The sequence below is a fragment of the Carcharhinus amblyrhynchos genome, unplaced genomic scaffold, assembly GCF_965287045.1.
Source record: "Carcharhinus amblyrhynchos unplaced genomic scaffold, sCarAmb.v2.hapA scaffold_38, whole genome shotgun sequence".
Lineage (NCBI taxonomy): Eukaryota > Metazoa > Chordata > Chondrichthyes > Carcharhiniformes > Carcharhinidae > Carcharhinus > Carcharhinus amblyrhynchos.
In genome coordinates this window covers 3,789,799-3,809,607 of record NW_027649779.1, presented here as the reverse complement: position 1 = coordinate 3,809,607, position 19,809 = coordinate 3,789,799, and the positions used below count along the sequence as shown (strand labels likewise).

The 19,809-nt window shown below is 41.1% G+C and overlaps 9 non-coding genes across 9 annotated transcripts; 4 read left to right on the top strand and 5 right to left on the bottom strand.

The window, feature by feature from the left end:
• Positions 1-857: 857 nt before the first annotated feature.
• trnav-uac (transfer RNA valine (anticodon UAC)) lies at positions 858-930 on the bottom strand. The gene has a single exon. It is a non-coding gene; the product is annotated as a tRNA-Val (tRNA).
• A 1,455-nt stretch (positions 931-2,385) lies between these two features.
• On the bottom strand, positions 2,386-2,475 carry trnap-agg (transfer RNA proline (anticodon AGG)). Its single transcript is given in 2 exon segments — positions 2,386-2,421; positions 2,440-2,475. It is a non-coding gene; the product is annotated as a tRNA-Pro (tRNA).
• A 1,640-nt stretch (positions 2,476-4,115) lies between these two features.
• Positions 4,116-4,187, top strand: trnaq-uug (transfer RNA glutamine (anticodon UUG)). The gene has a single exon. It is a non-coding gene; the product is annotated as a tRNA-Gln (tRNA).
• Positions 4,188-13,730: 9,543 nt separating this feature from the next.
• Positions 13,731-13,803, bottom strand: trnae-uuc (transfer RNA glutamic acid (anticodon UUC)). The gene has a single exon. It is a non-coding gene; the product is annotated as a tRNA-Glu (tRNA).
• Positions 13,804-14,995: 1,192 nt separating this feature from the next.
• On the bottom strand, positions 14,996-15,069 carry trnan-guu (transfer RNA asparagine (anticodon GUU)). Its single transcript has one exon. It is a non-coding gene; the product is annotated as a tRNA-Asn (tRNA).
• A 1,583-nt stretch (positions 15,070-16,652) lies between these two features.
• Positions 16,653-16,725, top strand: trnat-ugu (transfer RNA threonine (anticodon UGU)). The gene has a single exon. It is a non-coding gene; the product is annotated as a tRNA-Thr (tRNA).
• A 1,186-nt stretch (positions 16,726-17,911) lies between these two features.
• On the bottom strand, positions 17,912-17,983 carry trnaq-uug (transfer RNA glutamine (anticodon UUG)). Its single transcript has one exon. It is a non-coding gene; the product is annotated as a tRNA-Gln (tRNA).
• Positions 17,984-18,587: 604 nt separating this feature from the next.
• trnav-cac (transfer RNA valine (anticodon CAC)) lies at positions 18,588-18,660 on the top strand. The gene has a single exon. It is a non-coding gene; the product is annotated as a tRNA-Val (tRNA).
• A 990-nt stretch (positions 18,661-19,650) lies between these two features.
• Positions 19,651-19,724, top strand: trnai-gau (transfer RNA isoleucine (anticodon GAU)). Its single transcript has one exon. It is a non-coding gene; the product is annotated as a tRNA-Ile (tRNA).
• The last annotated feature ends 85 nt before the right edge of the window (positions 19,725-19,809 follow it).

Here is a 19,809-nt window from a genome sequence, read left to right as displayed (position 1 = left end):
AAATTACTGCGGATGGGAAAAGAAGAAATGCTGCAAATTTTCCCAATGTCTGACAGCACCTGTAAGGAGTGAAAAGGGCCGACTTTTCGAGCCAGATGACACTTCATCAAAGTTCATTGTACAATTGTACTCACTATTCATTTCAATATTTCGTATCAATGCATTTAACACATACGTCTTCATTATGAATTAAATATTTCTGAATTTGAACATCACTGAATTGAAAACATAACTGACCAACAGAACCAATCGAATCACCGGGTAATACAAATCACATTTTTGAGATTGACTATCGTTAGCTTTTAAAAAAAGTCAACTTCATTTAAATGGAGGAAAATCAAGAATTATCTGTTCATGACACTTGAGCGTTTTTTATTATGGGTGTGAAACATTCAGGCGCATACATTCCGGCCCATTTCAGGAAAGTCCAGTAGATCCCCACTGAGTTTCGATTCCCTTATCTGTCTGAGTGGCTTTTCCTGTTTCTTAGAGATGAAAAACGATTTAAAAAAAAAATTCTTCTGTGAAATGTTCACCATTTCCCCTAGTTCACTTACAGTATCACTTGTATTTGTCTGTTTGAGCTCACAGAACTATCAGATATTTCAGATGGTGATTAACCATATTAGTCTGCTCCTATAAACCCATTAAATTCTGTTGGAGAATGAACGGGATGGGAATAAATGCTCGATGTCAAAATCGAACTTTCTCGTCAGTGCACCTTATTTCACAGAAAGTATTTGAGGGTGAAATCAGAGCAATGATAACATGTCTTTAACACTGAATTTCGGATAATGTTGAGCAGTAAACTTAAATTTAACAATTTTCCCTTATCCAACATGAGGAAGCTTAATGAATGCTCCTACCCGGTTTCGAACCAGGGACCTTTCGCGTGTAAGGTGAATGTGATAACCACTACACTACAGAAACAGCTGGAGGCATAACAGAGGAAAACTGCCTGTCTGCAATGTTCAACTAGGCTGTGTTGCTGCAGGTTCCGATGGTCAGACTGAGAGCCCATGTCACTGAATTCAGGAAGATAACCGTTACTTTCAATCTGATTGTACAACTTATCCCCAACATCAACATTTAAAAGCGTTCGTCTCGCAAATATCTAAGGGGGCAATGATTTCTACCCATTTATTAATGCATCATTTTCATCTTTCCTCCAATAATCATCCGCATTTTGTATCATCAGCGCTTTGTAGCCTGTCGCTCCCGTTTTACTTTGTTCTTTAAATGTGACATTTGCAATTCAGATACTAAAGAGGAAATCTCCCTGATACTGATTCCGACAGAACTAGAAGTAACACAGGATTGTTGTACAGCAATAAACCTACATTCCCTGAGCGCGAATACGAACCGGTGTCACGGTGGTGAAAGCGCCGAATCCTAACCACTAGACCACCAGGAAAGCTTGTGCAAGTTTCATAAAATATTACTTCATCCATGATCCACCTGCCTTTTGATTTATTTCTGTGTTTTTTCACCAAATGCAAGTTTATCCTTCACATTGCCATGTTTATATCTCACACAAGTGACTGTTTCAGCCAATGAAAGCAGTGATTCCTGTTAGCTGGCACAGGAAATGGACAGTGAGGTGAAATACTCCCGCAAACTGCTCATGTGACACTTTCAATTTCCAAAACCCACCAACCTCATCACTGTGTCTCCTGTGAAACTTGGAAGGTAACACACGGCAGGAATTCATCACGGAGGGTAACGGGCACAAGACATTTACCAAACGGTATCATGTCGCTTCTCTTCCCGTTTCTGTCGCTGCCTCTCATTCAGCTCGCTTTGGTTGTCCAGCTCCAAGGTTAAATTAGCCATGGAAATGTGGAGACTGTGGGAAGGCATTCGATTACCCACCCCAGCTGTAGATTCATCGGCGCAGTCACAGTGGGGAGAGATCATTCTCACCTGCTAACAGTGGGCGATTCAGTGATGGAAAAACTATTGAATGTCAAGGGGCTGTGATTAGATTTTCTCTTACTGGTGATGGACATTGTCTGGCATTTGTGTGGCGCGAATGTTACTTGCCACTTGTCAGCACTTGCTAGCCCAAAACATAAAGCCTAATAGAACGTAACATACTGCGGGCTTTCGAAATCTGAAATAAAATCAGAAAATACTGGGTGCTGTCGGTATTTCTGGCACTATCTGTGGAGCGAGAATCAGAACGAATGTTTCCTGTCCAGATGTCACATGGCAGACGCGGACATGATGAGTGTGGGCTCCTGCCATGTGGGTGTCTGAGTGGGCTCTTTCCGTGCTCGAAAGCTCTGCGCCTTTTTTTTCGGAGCCAGTCAGCAGAAAGCCATCCCGCCGTTTGCGCCTTAAACAAATCACAATGTTTGACTTGGTCAAAAAGAAGCGAACAAAGGGCTCGTCCGGGATTTGAACCCGGGACCTCTCGCATGCTAATATCTTGAGATACCCTAAGCGAGAATCATACCCCTAGACCAACGAGCCCATACGTCAGTAGACAGCAAAATAAAATTGTTTAACTTTCTACAAAGCAGTTCTGACACCTCGAGTGAAAGTCGAAACTGGTGAAAACAAACTCACCGCATCAGCATTTGTGAACTTTAATCTGCCAAATATTGTTATCTCGACTGTTTGCAACTGGGGGCTTTTGTTTATAAAGTACACATGTTACAGTCAGTAATTTTAACTCAGCGACTTCAGTATGTAGCAACTCTGATTCTGCCTTTGATATTTGATCACTGTTGAAAGGTGTGCTCTGTCAGACAGTTGAAAGATCTGGAACAGTTAAAGTACAGATTGATGACGTTGTTCACCTGGGAGATCTGCGGGTTTGTGTGAATGGGGAAGGATTGGACTTGATCCGATAGTAATATGAGTAAATTATGAGTATATGTCAAATTCCCCAACAGTGACAATCCTGAACCTCAGTGAGGCATTGGACTGTATTGTCACGTTCACTATGAGTAAATTTTCTCTGATGTTCAACCCCATGTGTTGCCCTGACATTGAATCATTGATTATCACCATGTGCCAGATTATCTATGAGGCCAGCGAGAGCCTCATTCTCTGTGGCTCTCAGTGCACAGTAATACACGGCGCTGCCTGTCACCTGCTAATCCTTCATGGACAAGTGAAAATTGTTTTGCTTTAGGTTGAGATTCCCGCTGAAGTTTTCAAAACCCGTTGTTTTTAAACTTTGCTGTTTTTCTGGGTGAACTTCAGCTCTCTATTCTCCCGGCAGTGCCGCCTCTCAAACTGAGACTTTCTCCATTCTGCTTTGTTAATCTCACAGTTACTGCTTCCTGAATGGAAACTGCTTGCAATCGGTCAAGGTCAAAAAGTTTAGTGTTCCATTCATGGAGAAGTTTTCTTGTCATTTTATTCAGAAATGAGTGATAATTCTGTCAAAACAAATGGTTAAATTTGACCCGTTACCATCCAGATTTGACCTTGTATCACCATCTCTGTCGGCAGCGTTTTACATCATATCACTGTCTTTCACTATCTGTGTTTGTTCTTGACCTGCTGCTCATGTGACATTTCCAACCCGGAATCAAAAGTGCAAATCTCACTCCACCGATTCTGGCAGAGCTGCTTTGGACTAGGAAGGATTGCTGGTTTGTTTATAAAAAAAATCATTAAATCTGAATGTATCAAAGACAGCCTGTGACCCTGAAAGTGTCGAATCCTAACCACAAGGCCATCAGGATCCCATCTGCCTGATTCTCCCAGATACTGATTACAGGAATGTGTACAGCGCCAATTGTCCGCACTCACACACTCCTTCCTGTCTGCGAAGATTTGAAATTGTTTATATTTTCACAGTGGCTTCCAGCGTGGTGAAAGCAGAGCTATGATAAGCTGTTGCTGTTCAGTAGATTTACCGCAGTAATGTCTCTATCAGTTCGATGCTAACATTGTTCATTGAGTATAGTCAGCTACAGTGAACTGTAATGCAGTTGAAGGTAGCCTACTCATTTTTACAGGGGGAGCCAGCAAGGACAATGTAAATATGAATTGGTGTTGGCCATTGACGGGATTGGACAATGGGACTGATATTTCTCTACGATGTTCAAAATGGCACAAGATTTGAGCGACGATTTTCAGCCTGCGACTGTGGCTTGGGTTATGTGGTGTAATGGTGAGCACTCTGGACTTTGAATCTAGTGATCCGAGTTCAAATCTCGGCGGGACCTTTCTTTAATTTGGAAATGCAGATGATTTGTTTGCTGAAGGGAACTTCGTTTAACTTTCTCACGAAGTTCTCATTGAGTGGGCTATTTGTCAGCCAGATTGAATCTGCCTATTGACTTTAATGGTGCTGATCTGAACATCGAGTGCAACTATGCTGAAATGGATCAGGTAATATTTAATTAAAACACATAAGCAGGATCTGGCTCACCGCATGTAAGTGTGTTAACCTGTATAGTTCCACAATGAATGCACTGACAGATGTAATAAACTGCACAGTCCGAGAGATTTTCCACAAGAAGGAACATGATTGCTCATCGTGTAGACTGGATATTGACCAGGAGAGAGAATTAGGCAGCGTTTTCATTCTTGACTTGAACAAAACTGTTCATTATTATTTGATGCAGAGACTACTTAACTCAGCATGAACTGATTAAACCCATTTATTGTCTTTTGTACAATGCTCATTTCACTACTTAAAAAATCCACGATTTAATTCTCATTATTTTTATGGAATAATTTAACAGGGAACATACTATACACTCTGAGTGTGGAAACACATCAGAACCTATGAAAAAAAATCTTAAACACATGGTGCACAATAACTTTGCCAATGTGTTTGTTTTGATTAGCACAATCCATGTATAAAAAAAAAACAGATCACTTAATTGTCTCCCTGGAGCCTGACACCAAGGATAAATGTGGTAATCTCTGAGTACAGTGGAGAAGACAATTGGGGACTTTGATCGAAATGCACTCATCACCGAAAGGTCTTCTGTTTGCCATTTACTATCCCGTCATTGCTGCTATTGGAGTTCCAGGTAAAGTCTAACGATGAATTATTCATTATGAAAATCATTGTTTATCCCTCCCGCAATTCTATTTTCTTTTCCCAAAATGTTTCTCTACAGTGCCGATATTGTGGGATTTTTTTCTCAGTTAAGTTGACAATCTTCTTCTTACCTGCTGTGATTTACCCTATTTTGCTGGAGATTCACCTTCTGCACCATGACAGTTTTCATCCTCCATTTTAATCATTACATTTTTCCCTCTGTCTGGCATAATTACTCGACCTGGCTGGAAATACAATTAGTTGTGCTCTCATTGAACATGAAGAGAACAGAGAATCCAAGGCTGGGCGAGTGGAAACACAATGGGTACCATTATTCTGGCAATTTGGCAGCAGATATTATCAATATAGTGAATGACAACATGCATCACAAACAATGTCTATTACTTAAAGTGTAAGGAGCAAATTTCCTGACGTAATTAACGATTTGGGTCTCATGATTGCGTATGAATTGAAGCAAGCTTACTGTAATGTGTTGTTTCTCGCTTTTACCGATATGTCTCTGCATTATCTGCATAACTTACCCTCTTTAACAATATACTATATTACCTTAACCAGGGTAATGTTATCACTTCAATCTTACAAGTTCGCCTTCTTTCTATTCCCAACTCATATTGTAGGTGAACCATTTGGTTGTTCATGCTGTCACTGTGGCTGCATTACCACAACACTATCCTCAGAGTAAAGTAAATTCTGGTGTGATTTGTCACTGTGAATGTGGGAACATTGCCGTACTCTAAATGTAGCTCTGTTATGTTGTTGAGGCTGTTAGTGAATAGTCGCACATTTATCCCGATGTGCGTGTTTTTTTGTTGTTTTTATTGTTTTGTTACTTGCAATGGGAAAGACAGTCCTCTGTAAAGTTGGTGTTGATTTTCTTTTAACGTTTTATTTAGACAGTGTCTCAGGTTATTGTTTTTATTCCAGAGATGAAATCATAGCCAATGCAAAACTCCATGTGTGCTGAACTCTTGGAGTAGATCTAAAGTCCACAACCATTCGGCAGTTCCACTGACTGAATCGTGTTGTTAACATTTCAAGTAGAGGATATTTTATTCACAACTCTGAACCATTTTTTCAACAGTTTCAATGAATGAAAAACCTGGAGTCCAAAACCATTCTCAATTGAAAACACATTCTTGTGTTCTAAATGAAATACATTTCCAGTTTTCTTCTCGCTTATGAGGGACTTGACGTGTTTGTACAATGAAAATTATGTGATGCATTTCTGCTATATTAATATATATTTAATATTAATAGCCATCGGATTTGCCAATGACTTGGTCGTGTCTTCTCTCTTCTCTATTGGTGGGACAAGACGCAAACTGATTGTATTTCCTGTAGCTGATCAAACAGTGAGGTTAACATTCAATATGTTTTTGTACTGACAGTTCAGTGCAGTATTGAAAAAATGCTTCATTTTAGGAGTTTTTTTTACTCAGTGAATCAGAGGGTTCTTCAACTAGGATTGCCAATTCTGATCTCTCATCATGTTTGCTTCCTGATGCTTCAACAGTATAATGATTTTCTCTTCTATTTTTCTATTTTGCATACTCATTGAGCTTATTTTGTCTACAACACAGCAAATTTGGCAGTGATTGTGATCCTAGCCCGTGGAAGATGCGGTCTCTCTGGATGTATCACTTACTATTTGATATCAATGGCGGTCACAGATCTCATGGTTATGATTGCAGCTGTGATATTAAACCGGATTGCCCGTATTTATTTCCCATTCAGCTTCCTCTCCATCACTCCGGTCTGTAGTCTCAGTTTTGTGATAATTTATGGAGTCAGAGATTGTTCCGTCTGGACAACAGTCGCGTTTACCTTTGATCGATTCGTTGCCATTTGTTGCCAGAAGTTGAAGGCGAAATATTGCAGCAAGAAAACGGCGGTGAGGGTTATAGGGACAGTTTGTGTTCTGAGTGGTGTTGTTAATACTCCCTGGTACTTTACATATGAGCCGTCATTTATCATCGACGGCATACCTTGGTTTTGTAATGGAATAGCAACATTTTATACGTCACTAATATGGACTGCATTTGACTGGACTCTTATCATTTTAACACCTTGTCTCCCATTCATTCTGATTTTATTGCTTAATGTGCTGACTGTCAGGCACATTGTAATGGCCAACAGAGCCCGCAGGAGACTCCGGGCACAGAGCAATGGAGAGAAGCAGAGTGACCCAGAGATGAAGAAACGGAGGAAGTCTATTGTTTTACTCTTCTGTATCTCGGGGAGTTTCATCTTGTTGTATTTGTTATTTTTTATAACCATTCTCTATGTTCAACTTGCGAATGTTACATACTCCTCAGTTTCTGATTCCAGCAACTTAGCATACATGCTGGATGAAAGTGGGACTATGCTTCAGCTTTTGAGTTCCTGCGTCAACCCTTTTATTTATGCAGGGACCCAGAGTCAGTTTAGGAAAGAATTAAAGAATGGGGTAAAATATCCCCTGACACTCATTGGCAAATTATTTAATTAATCAATTCAGTGTAATCCACCTGAATTGCATATTAATATCAAACTTTAGCCCTGATTGTCTATGTAAGGTCAAGCATTCACTCCCATATCCACAGTGGCATATTAATGCACGATATGTAATAAATAATATATAACTTGTCTAAACTGTTGTCAGTTAATCCCCAATCCATTATCTGAACTAACTGGCGTCAGGCGCTTTCCAGGAAGCCCTGAGAGCCCCATAGTTACTCTACATTCACGTAGAGACACAGAGTCCGATTATTAACTGTTACTGGCTTACCAGATTAAAGAAATATAAATATCCAGCTTTGGTATCATTCAACCCGAGATGATAGAAAATTTTCTGAAATTTAACGTAAACATGCCCTCAAACTCTGTCATCTGCGCACGAGGCGCTTTTCCACGTCCAGATTCCTGGGCCCACAAACATAGAAGACAGGATTTGACACAGGACAATTGATAAAGACTAAATGCAACTAGTTCAGCTTCCATAAAAGAAGAGAAGTACTCCGGAAGGTGAAGATAAAAACATAAAATGCTGGATAAGCGCAGCAGGCCCGGCCTCATCTATGAGGACAGAAACAGCGTGAATATTTCGAGTTCACATGACATTTCTTATTTTTTTTCCATTCGGTGATGCTGCCAGGGCTTTTATGGTTATCTAGCTTTTCCATTTTTACTTTATCTTCCATTAGGGATATTGACCAACAATGCCTAAATATCCAGGGCTATCGAAAGTTATAAAATGAAGGGAACAAAAGTACATATTTGGAAATATTAATTCACAAATACATCGTTACAATGTTTCAACTGTAAGGAGAATCTTATCTCCACTGTCTCCAAAACATAAATTTCGTCTGATAGCCGCAAGATACAACAGTAAAGCTGTTCTCTCATATTTACAATCAATCTGAATCAATTCGTTCACAAAAGATTCATGGAATGAGATAGGCCTCTTTCCAATTTGTGCAACTTTTAGTAAAAGGGAGCCGAAATTCTTTGCATGGGTGCAAAGGAGCACGGGTGACTTCCTGTATTGGGTCTGATGGCAGCAAGCTGCTTCCGGTATGGAAAAAAAAAGGAGAGCAACGATGTACCTTTTGTGTTTCCAAACAAGGCTTTCCTGACGACACAAACAACATTCCCTGATGTGATTCCAATATTCCTGATTTGGTCCAGGAGGAAACAAGCGAGGTAAATGTGCATCCCACTGCAACGGATAAGATGTATATTGAATCCAGAATGCCTTTGGTAACTTGATTGCATACAAATAAATTGTCAATGCCCTATATATCCTGTTCCAATGTGTTTGGAAGTATCCTGGACTGGATTGGAGTGGCAGTGATGAGCTTCTGAATTTCACAGAGAGTTTTGTCATACGGATGATGCTATGGACTTGGTGACTTGCAAATGCTGCTCTGATCCATACTGATGTTATGACTGGATACGTCACATCCGAAGATGGGACTTAGAATGATCGATCATAACATTGAAGAGTGTGACAGAGGTTACTGATGAACATACCAAAAAAAAATACGAGAACATGCAGACATTGGGACCAGAAACAGAGGTACGAAACTTCAGCCCTTTGAGACTGTTCTGCCATTCAATCGCATCATGGCTGATCTCTCCCTGGCCTCAAATTCACCTCCCCACTTGTTCCCCTTGTCCCTTTTTACGTTAAAAATATATGTATCACCATCTTGAAAGCCGCGGAGCAAGTGCGACGGGGCTCGAAGTAGATGAAGGCAGCTCACATGAGAGTCGAGATTTCCAGTGTTACTTTGAAAAGTGATTAGTTATTCCCTTGATCATGAAAGTAGCAAAAAGGGGCACGTTTGAAAAGCTGATGGTAGTGTTTGTTTGTACAAGGAACGCAGGAATTCGTTTGCGAGCAATCAGTTCGAAAGAGAAATGGCATTTTGAGCTTTCTTGTCAAAGGATTGGCGTACAGCAATAAATAGGTATTACTGCAGTTAATAGAGTTTATTGAGACCGCATGAGGAAAATTCTGCGCAATGCAGGTCACCATATTTAAGAAAAGATATTCTTGCATTGCAGACAGTGTGGTGAAGGGTCACTAGTTTGCTCCGTAAGCTCGGGTTTATTCTGTGATGAGGGGTTGAGTAAATTGGGCTGAAATTATCTTGTGTTTAGAGGAATGAGAGGTGATCTCATAAAAACCTGCTCCATTCTGAATGGGGTCGAGAGGATGGACGCTGAGAGATTGTTTCCTCTGTGCGGGAATCTAAAACAGCATCAGCAAAAAGAGCGTTTAGGGCAGTATGGAGCTTGTACATTCTCCCCGTTTATACATAGGTTTCCTCCCTGTACTCTGGTTTCCTCCAACAGCTCAAAGATGTGCTGGTTAAGTCGATTGGACTTGGCAAATTGTCCCTTAGTGCCCAAAGGTGTGTAGGTTAGAGGGATTAGCAGGATGGGTGCGTGGGGCTGCGGGAATGGGACCTTGATGTGGTCTCAGTCGGATAGTCGTTGCAGAGTCAGACGGGCCGTATGGCCTCTTTCAGCAGGGCAGTGGTTCTATGAGATCAGAGGAATTTACGTCATGCAAAGTGCTGTGCATCTTTGAAACTCTCTCCCAAAGAGGGTTATCGCTGCTCCTTCATTGAACACGTTTCAGACTGTGATGGGGCAAAAAAATACGGTCTGTCTGGGAATTAAGGGATATAGGGAGCCAGTGGGAAAATGGAGTTGAAGTCCAAGGTCGGATATGATGGCATTGAATGGTACAGCAGGCTCGATAGGCCGAGTGATCCATTCCTGCTCCTATTTATTGTGTTCATGTGTATGAGAAAAACAGTAATTCATGTTTTCAATAAAAACAGATTGCTCCAGAGGTTCTCAGCAGGTTGGGAAGTCTTGTTGAAGTTGTACAAGACATTTTAAGGGCACATTCGTAAAACCGTGTGCAAATTCTGGTTGTCCTATTATAGAAAGGATGTTATTAAACTAGAAAAATTGCAGAAAAGATTTATTAGGATTTATTAGTACTTGACGGATTGAGTTATAAGGAGGGACTTTTATTTTCTCTGGAGCTTAGGAGGCTGAGGAGTGACCTTATAGAGGTCTATAAAATAATGAGGGACATAGACAAGGTAGATAGTCAATATCTCTTCCCAAAGGTAGGGGAGTATAAAGCTAGAGGGCTTAGACTTAAGGTGAGAGGGGAGAAATCCAGAAGTGTCCAGGTGGGAATTTTTTACTTCATACAGAAAATTCCTGGGGTGGTAATGGATGCGGGTACAATTTTATCTTTAAAAAAATAGATAGTTACATGAGTACGATGGGAATAGAAAAATATTGGCCAAATGCGGGCAATTGGGATTAGTTTCGGGGTTTAAAAAACGATGGCATGGACAAGTTGGGCCGGAGGGCCTGTTTCCATGCTGTTAACCTCTATGTCTCTATGAGCAGGTCTGGCAGCAAACATAAAGAGAAAAACAGAGTTAAGTTTCAGAATCCAATATAATGTTATTCAAAACAGTAACATCTTCGAGTTATAACAATTTGCACAACATCTAGACAGGGAATTGAATTCAATCCAGGCAACGAATGTCCTGAATTTAAACTACTGCTATATTCCTGTAGTAAAATTATTCAGGAAAGTTAGCTGTTATTTGAAAGGCTGGAGGCTTGATCGCACCGTGAGCCACACAGTTTTCCTCTATTCCTGCTTCTACTTATATTCTCAACATAGACTCACTGTGTGTCCTTCTGCAACAAAGAAACGTGGTTCAAGCTTTGCTGTTCTCACTGTTATTCAGTAAGTTGATATACAAATAGATATATGAATATTGATTTCAAATAATACAAGAGCTATTAGATTACGCTTTGGTATATTTCCAAACTATTAGAAACACTGTGTTCACAGTAACTGATAGAAGTTGTTGCTGTGATTGCAGATATAGAACTGGAACCCACCATCACACCGAGTGAATCCACTGACTGTTTAAGTGTTGATCAGTGAAAATGCCAGTTATCCTCTGTGACATACATTTACCAAATCAATAAGTAAAAGCCAATCAAAATAGAAACCAGAATCAGTCAATCTTTCTCTCTGCTTTCAAACATGTTGTTATTTTCTGTACCATTTGCCAGTGAGGTGAATGAAAAAGTGAACACAGTTTGTGATGTAAAAATGTGCTCACTCCTTCTGGGAACAAAATCACATTGATGCACAGAGCAACACACACACACACACAAAGACGGACTGAAACTTGGGGAGATGCAAACATCCAGAAATCAAGGATGTCAACAATTGGTTTCAGTCTTGTTCAATTTCTGGCTGGAGTTTAGCAAGTTATCGCTGATGAGCATTAATGAAGGAATCTGAAAGTGAAACAAGAAAAAAAACTGGAATATTTGGAAGGATTTGATTGCATTGAACGAAGAATTAATTCTGCAGTCACCTAAAGGAATGAATGCTGAGCAGAGCAGTGGGTGAGGTTCAAATCTTCGTGAGAAAACATCAGTTTCAAATCCACTTTCACTGCTGTTTTGATTGCAGGTCAGGAAATGAAGGTTTATTGCTCTCCTCCAATCCGTGAAAATGAATATCAGTTATTTCCCGGCAGCAGACACAAATCTCAGTCTCGCCTTGTGTCCTGTCCTTTCTCAAGTAAAGACTCGCAGCAAATTCAACAGGAAGCCATATTCTCCCATCTGAGGAGCAGACGAGGTTAAGGACAGTTTAAATGGAGCCGGCTCTTCACTGCAGCTCATTGTGTTTCTGACTGGAGATGGTTTTTGCTTGCTGCACATCTGATTCGGTGACGATTTCTTCATCGCCCATTCCAACTCCACTGATTTTAACATGTTTCAGTATCAATGCAGTGAAATGACATGATTATCACCTCTCCCTATGTGGTAATGTGGCCGAGCGGTCTAAGGCGTTGGTTTTAAGCTCCAGCCTCTATCGAGGCGTGGGTTTGAATCCCACCACTACTAAAGAGCGGTTGAGTGAAGGGGTGTGTGTGGTCTCGTGCTTTTTTTTGACAAACACCCTTGTAAGAACGGGATATTGAGCTTGACTCATCGATCGACAGTTCCGACGCGCCATTGCAAAAAGAAAAACTCACCGACCTCCTCAGAAAGCATACAGGGGACAACGTTAGAGTCCCTTCCTTCTCCAGTACGTCCCCAGAGTGGAGAAGCGACGGCATCTTCTTGGGAACCTTCAGCATGCAACTGATGAAGACAAATATCTCGCGAAGGCCATCTCCACACCCCCCTACTTGCCTTCAAAACACAGTTCAACCTCAAACAGGCCATTGTTCGCAGAAAACTACCCAGCCTGCAGGAGAACAGCGACAATGACACCACACACCACCGCCACGGCAACCTCTGCAAGATGTGATGGATCATCGAAATGGATGCCATCATCAAACGTGAGGACAGAATCCACCAGGTAGACGATATATACACACGTAACTGAGCCACCGTGGCCTACCTCATCCACTGCATGAAAGGATATTCCGTGTCATGATATATCGCCCAGACCATGCAGACGCTACCACAACAGATGAATGGACACCGCTTCACAGCCGACAAGGCTATTCCATTCCTGTCGGGGAGCACTTAAGCAGTCAAGGGCATTCAACCACCCATCTTCGGGTAAGCTTTCTCCAAGGCGGCCTTCAAGACACACCACAACACAGAATCGCTAAACAGATCTGATAGACAAATTCCAAATACACAGAACGGCTTCAACCGGGATTTTGCGTTCATGAAACACGACTTGTAACCCCTACCTTTTGGCACGGGCTTGCAAAATACTAGTAACTGTCCTGGCTTGGGATATTTCACACTGCTTTAACCTGTCCTTATCCCCCTCTCCACTTAATCTCACAGTTACTGCTTCTGAGTGAAAACTGCCTCTTCTTCACTGGAGGTAGGAGAGTTCCTGCTTAATTCAATGAAAGTGTTTTCTTGTCACTGAGCACAAGATTTGGACCCAGATCTGCGAGATATTTGTGTCAGTAGAAGGAATAAATTTTCCCCAATTAACAGCCAGATTTTAACATCAGCATTTTATATCATCTGCGCTTTGTAGTCTATCGCTCTCTCTTTTTTTTTCGTTCTTTTCATGTGACATTTCTAATTCAGATGTAAACGAGGAAATCTCCCTGCTACTGATTCCGACAGAACTGGAAGTAACGCAGGATTGTTGTACAGCAATAAATCCACATTCCCTAACCGGGAATTCGAACCCGGGCCGCGGCAGTGAAAGCGCCGAATCCTAACCACTAGACCACCAGGGAAGCTGATGCAAATTTTTTAAAAGATGAACTTATCCATGAACCAATTTCTATTTATTTTATTTCAGACTTTTAAATACACCAAATACAAGTTTATCCTTCACATTGCCATGTTTAGATCACACACAAGTGACTGTTTCAGCCAATGAAAGCAGTGATTCCTGTTAGCTGGAACAGGAAATGGGCAGTGAGGTGAAATAGTCCCGCAAACTGCTCATGTGACACTTTCAATTTCCAAATCCCACCAAACCCATCACTGTGGCTCCTGTGAAACTTGGAAGGTAACACACGGCAGGAATTCATCACGGAGGGAAACGGGCACAAGTCATTTACCAAACTGGAAAGCAGGGAAAGCGAATGTATGACACACGGCATTGCGAGGAGATGGAGTTTACAGATGACAGCACAAAGAAACACAGATACCTCATCTTCCTGATCCAGTTACTGATTACAGGAATGTACACAGTGAGAATTATCCACTGTCACACTCTCCTTCCAGCCTTGAGCACGGAGTTAAGTTTTGAAGTGTTTGAAGCCTTGCTCCAGTAATTCAGGGTTTTGTTGAGACCACGTTTGGAACAGTGTGTGCAGTTTGGATCCCCACATTTTAAGCAGAATCTTTGCAAAATCTGAGGATGGTGGAATCTGAATCAAAAACAGAAAATGCTGGAAAATCTCAACAGCTTTAACGGGAAAGAATAGATACATTGAAAAACTGAAACATTATTTCCTCTGATCCGGGAATCTGAAACACGGAGACACAATCTCAGGATAAGGCGCTGATGCTTTAGGACTGAGATGAGGAGAAATTGCTTCACTCAAAGACTGGTGAATCTTGGGAATTCTCTACTCCAGAGGGTTCTGATGCTCCATCATTGAACACATTTCAGTTTGGGTTAGACAGATTTATGATCTATCCAGGAATGAATGGAAGCAGGAATATGGAATTGGAACAAATACTCAGCCACAAATTCATGTTCCGACTGTATTTTTTTTTATGTTTAGTGGTGTAATGGAATATATAATGTTATATGTGATGTGTTAGAAATCAATCGTCATTAAATAATGTTGGTAACACCAGATAACAGTACAACCGGGAACAATTGACAGCAATTTTTTTATTGGCACCCACGGACCCATTGCCAACAGGGAACTGTTTACTGTGAATGCTGATGGTGAGAAAACAGTAAAATTCCGTCTCTAGGTGGGATCGAACCACCAACCTTTCGGTTAACAGCCGAACGCGCTGACCAATTGCGCCACAGAGACTGATATAATACAAGGTAAGTATATTCTAAACTAGTGTGTCAATGACCACAATTCTATTTCTGAAAACCTGTTCCAGAACAGCAGCATGACCGCACTGTTTACAATTCTGTACAAGTCTCTTTAGTTCCATTGATGCCGCAGCACTGCTGTAGTGTGTTGGTTATTCCCTTTCTACTATGAACGGGCAGGTAAAATAAATCCACGTCTCTTACCACAGGGAGAAATTCAACGGAAGGCAAAGGAACTCACCACCATTTTTATTATGGGATTGAAACATTCAGGCACATAAATCCGGCCCGTTACAGGAAAGTCCAGTAGATCCGCACTGAGTCTCGATTCCTTCATCTGTTTGAGTGAATTTTCCTGTTTCTTAGTGATGAAAAACGATTTAAATAAAAGATTCTTCAGTGAAATGTGCGTCTTTTCCCTCGTTCATCAACGGAACTAAAGAGACTGGTATAGAATTGTAAACAGTGCGGTCATGCTGCAGTTCTGGAATAGGATTTCAGAAATAGAATTGTGGTCATTGATACGCTACTTTAGAATATACTTCGTTCACTTTTTGAGCACACACTACTATCAGATATTTCAGATGGTGATTAACCATATTAGTCTGCACCTATAAACCCATTAAGTTCTGTTGGGGACTGAACGAAATGCAGATAAATGCTGGGTGTGAAAATCGACTTCCCTGACTTTTCGTCAAAATAACGTATTTATAATTTCACAGAAAGCATTTGAGGGTGATATCAGATCAACGGTAACGTGTTTAACATCGAAGTTCGGTTGATGTTGAGCAACAAACTGAAATCAAACAGTTTTCTCTTCCACCACATGAGAAAGCTCAATAAATGTTTCTGCCCGGTTTCAAAGCGCGGAGTTTTCGCGTGTTAGGCGAACGTGATAACCACTACACTACAGAAACAGCTGGAAGCCTAGCATAGCGAATCTACCTGTCTGCAATATTCAACTGCGCTGTGTTGCTGCAGGTTCCGATAGTCAGACTGAGAGCCCATGTCACTGAATTCAGGAAGATAACCGTTACTTCCAATCTGATTGTACAACTTATCCCGAACACCAAAACTTAAAAGAGTTCCTCTGGCAAATATCTAAGGGAGCAATGATTTCTGCCCATTCATTAATGCATCATTTTCAACTTTCTTCGAATAATCTCAATCAATTGTACTCAGTGATAAAAACAAATTACTGCGGATGGGGAAAGAGGAAATGCTCCAAAATCTCCCAGTGTCTGACAGCTCCTGTAAGGAGTGAAAAGGGCGGATGTTTCGAGTCCAGATGGCACTTTATCAAACGGAGTTAGTCCGATCGGGAAGACAGACAGGAACACAGGCTGAATGGCTGTTTGTCGGTACAAGCGACAGAATTGCCAACATTTGAGACTGCAATCCCTGCCCAGAGGATGGGTTGGGACTTTCTAACCGAGGTTCAAATTCTGTCATTTTAACTTTCTGCTCTCCACCTCAGACATTTCCACGTTCATCAAAAATCCCCCACCACAAACCCCATCCTGCTCCTCAATCCACTGATAATGCTACTCGTACCGCAAGGAACTGACAGCATTTGGCTCTGTAGCTCAGTGGTTAGAGCACTGGTCTTGTAAACCAGGGGTCGTGAGTTCAATTCTCGCTGGAGCCTCCACCCAAAGTTTAGCTACGAGAAGCTGTAGGGAAACGGTAGATAGAGTGGGAGGTGAAACAGAGTTTTCTTGTGAGTGGAGGGGCAGGTCAGGTGCAACTTGGGAAAGCAAGAATATGTTCTTCTTCGTGAAAAATATAGAATAACCAGAACATATTTGAAGAGCTGAAAAATATAAATGTTGGTATTAAGAATACAATAGATGCGTTTGTACAAGGAATGCTTAAAGTTAGCATGTAGGTGCAGCAGATAATTGGAAGGGAAATTACATGTTGGTCTTCTTTGCCGGCAGACTGGAGTTTAAAAATAACGAAGTGTCTGCAAATGATCACTCAAAGCATTTGACCGACTTGTTGTTGCTGCCACATTGAATGAAAAAAAATCACGTGTTTTTAGTGACCATTTGCACCTGGCGGTTCTGTTCCTGTTTGTGTGGTGTGATGGTGAGCTCTCCGGACTCCAAATACAGTACTCGGAGTTCAGAACTTGGTGAAAGATTGTTTTTTTTTGCAAAAGGTATTATGAGTTTGCTGATATGTTCTTATGTTTTTAAGGCAAGGACAGATACATTTTTGAATAGTAAAGGCATTAAGGGTTATGATGAGCGAGCGGGTAAGTGGAGCTGAGTCCACAAAAAGATCAGCCATGATCTTATTGAATGGCGGGGCAGGCTCAAGGGGCCAGATGGCCTACTCCTGCTCCCAGTTCTTATGAAGGGAACTTATGTTTAAATTCTCAGAAAGTGGAAATCAAACACTGAGGATATTTCAGCAAATTCCACCACAATCGCATTGCAGACGATGCAGTGAATGACTCTCCTGGCGTCATTGCATCAGCCCCAGGGGACAATTGCCCAAGTGCGAAACGTCACCCATGGAATCAACAGCATTCTGAAGGACAACAATCACCACACACACACACACCTACTCTGCATCTCAAACACACACAATTGCTCAGTAATTACCGGACTCCAGTAGAATGATTATTGTGTGACACCAACTGATTCTTTCTTTCAACAAAGAAGGGAAAGATGAAAAACACAGATGTTTCAAGCATCTGGCGCCAGAGGCTCAGCAAATCGAATTCTAACAACAGCTGAACTGGTTGAGAAATTCTCTGGATTAGCACTTGGTGAGAAATTTAAACGAAACGCTCTTCAGGCACTCTGCATTTGCAAATTGAAGCAAGGTTCCACCGAGATTTGAACTCGGATCGCTGGATTCAAAGTCCAGAGTGCTCACCATTACACCACGGAACCCAACACATGATAGAAAGTTGAAAATCGCCAATAAGTATTTGTACCATGTCAACAGCAGGGAGAAATGTCAGTCCCGTTGCACAGTTCATATTTATAAAGCCGTTGCTGGTTCCTCCTGTAAAAATAAGTAGGCTACCTTCTACTGCATTAAATTTCTCTGTAACTGACCACATTCAAATAGTAATGTTTGTATCGAACTGACATAAACCTTACTGCAGTAAATCTGCTGAACAACATCAGCTTGTCAGAGCTCTGCTTTCTTCACAGTCCTTGTGAGACTTGCCAGAATTTTCCATTTTCTTTTCCGATTCCAGCATCTGCAGTAATTTGCTTTTATTACTGAGTATAATTGATTGAGATTATTCGAAGGAATATGAGAATGATGAAATAATAAATGGGTAGAAATCATTGCTCCCTTAGATATTTGCGAGACGAGTACTTTTAAATGTTGATGTTGGGGATAAGTTGTACAATCAGATTGAAAGTAACGGTTATCTTCCTGAATTCAGTGACATGGGCTCTCAGTCTAACCATCGGAACCTGCAGCAACACAGCGCAGTTGAACATTGCATACAGGCAGATTTGCTCTAAGCTGCTTCAAGCTGTTTCTGTAGTGTAGTGGTTATCACGTTCGCCACACACGCGAAAGGTCCCCGGTCCGAAACCGGGCAGAAACATTCATTAAGCTTTCTCATGTCGGGTAAGGGAGAATTTCTTGATTTCAGTTTGTTGCTCAACATTATCCGAAACTCGATGTAAAAGACATGTTATCATTGCTCTGACTTCACCCTCAAATGTTTTCTGTGAAATAATATGCACTTATTTTTGACACACGGACAGGAAAGTTCGACTTTGACACCGAGCATTTATTCCCACCCCGTTCAGTCTACAACAGAATTTAATGGGTTTACCGGTGCAGGCTAATCACCATCTGAAATATCTGATAGTAGTGTCTGCTCAAACAGACAGATACAAGTGATACTGTAAGTGAACAAGAGGGAATGGCGCACATTTCACAGAAGAATATTTTTAAATCGCTTCTCATCACTAAAAACAGGAAAAGGCATTGGGTCAGACGAGGGAATCGAGACTCAGTGCGGATCTACTGCACTTTCCTGTAAAAGTTCGGAATTTATGCGCCTGAATTTTTCACGTCCATAATAAAAAAGGCTCAAGGGTCACTAACAGATAATTCTTGATTTTCCTCCATTTCAATGTATTTGACTTTGTTTAAAAGCTAACGATAGTCATTCTCAAAATTGTGAGCAGTGTTCCCCGGTGATTCGATTCGTTCTGTTGGTCAGTTATATTTTCAATTCAGTGATGTTCAAGTTCAGAAATATTCAATCCATAAGGAAGACATATGTGTTAAATAATACATTGATACTAAATATTGAAAGGATTAGTGAGTAATATTGTACAATGAACTTTGATAAATTGTCATCTGGACTCGAAACGTCCGCCCTTTTCACTCATTACAGGGGCTGTCAGACATTGTGAGATTTTGGAACATTTCCTCTTTTCCCATCCGCAGTAATTTGCTTTTATCACTGAGGACATTTGGTTGAGATTATTCGAAGAAAGATGAAAATGATGCATTAACAAGTGGGCAGAAATCATTGTTCTCTTAGATATTTGGGAGAAGGAAGCTTTCAACCTGCTGGACAGCCGAAATGGCTCAGTTGGGAGAGCGTTAGACTGATAGATCTAAAGGTCCCTGGTTCAATCCCGGGTTTCGGCAGGACTCCGTTGCTGTTTTTATGTGCTATCTACTAATTGGCACTGCATTTTGTCTCGCACTGTCTTCAAACCTCATTTCACACAAG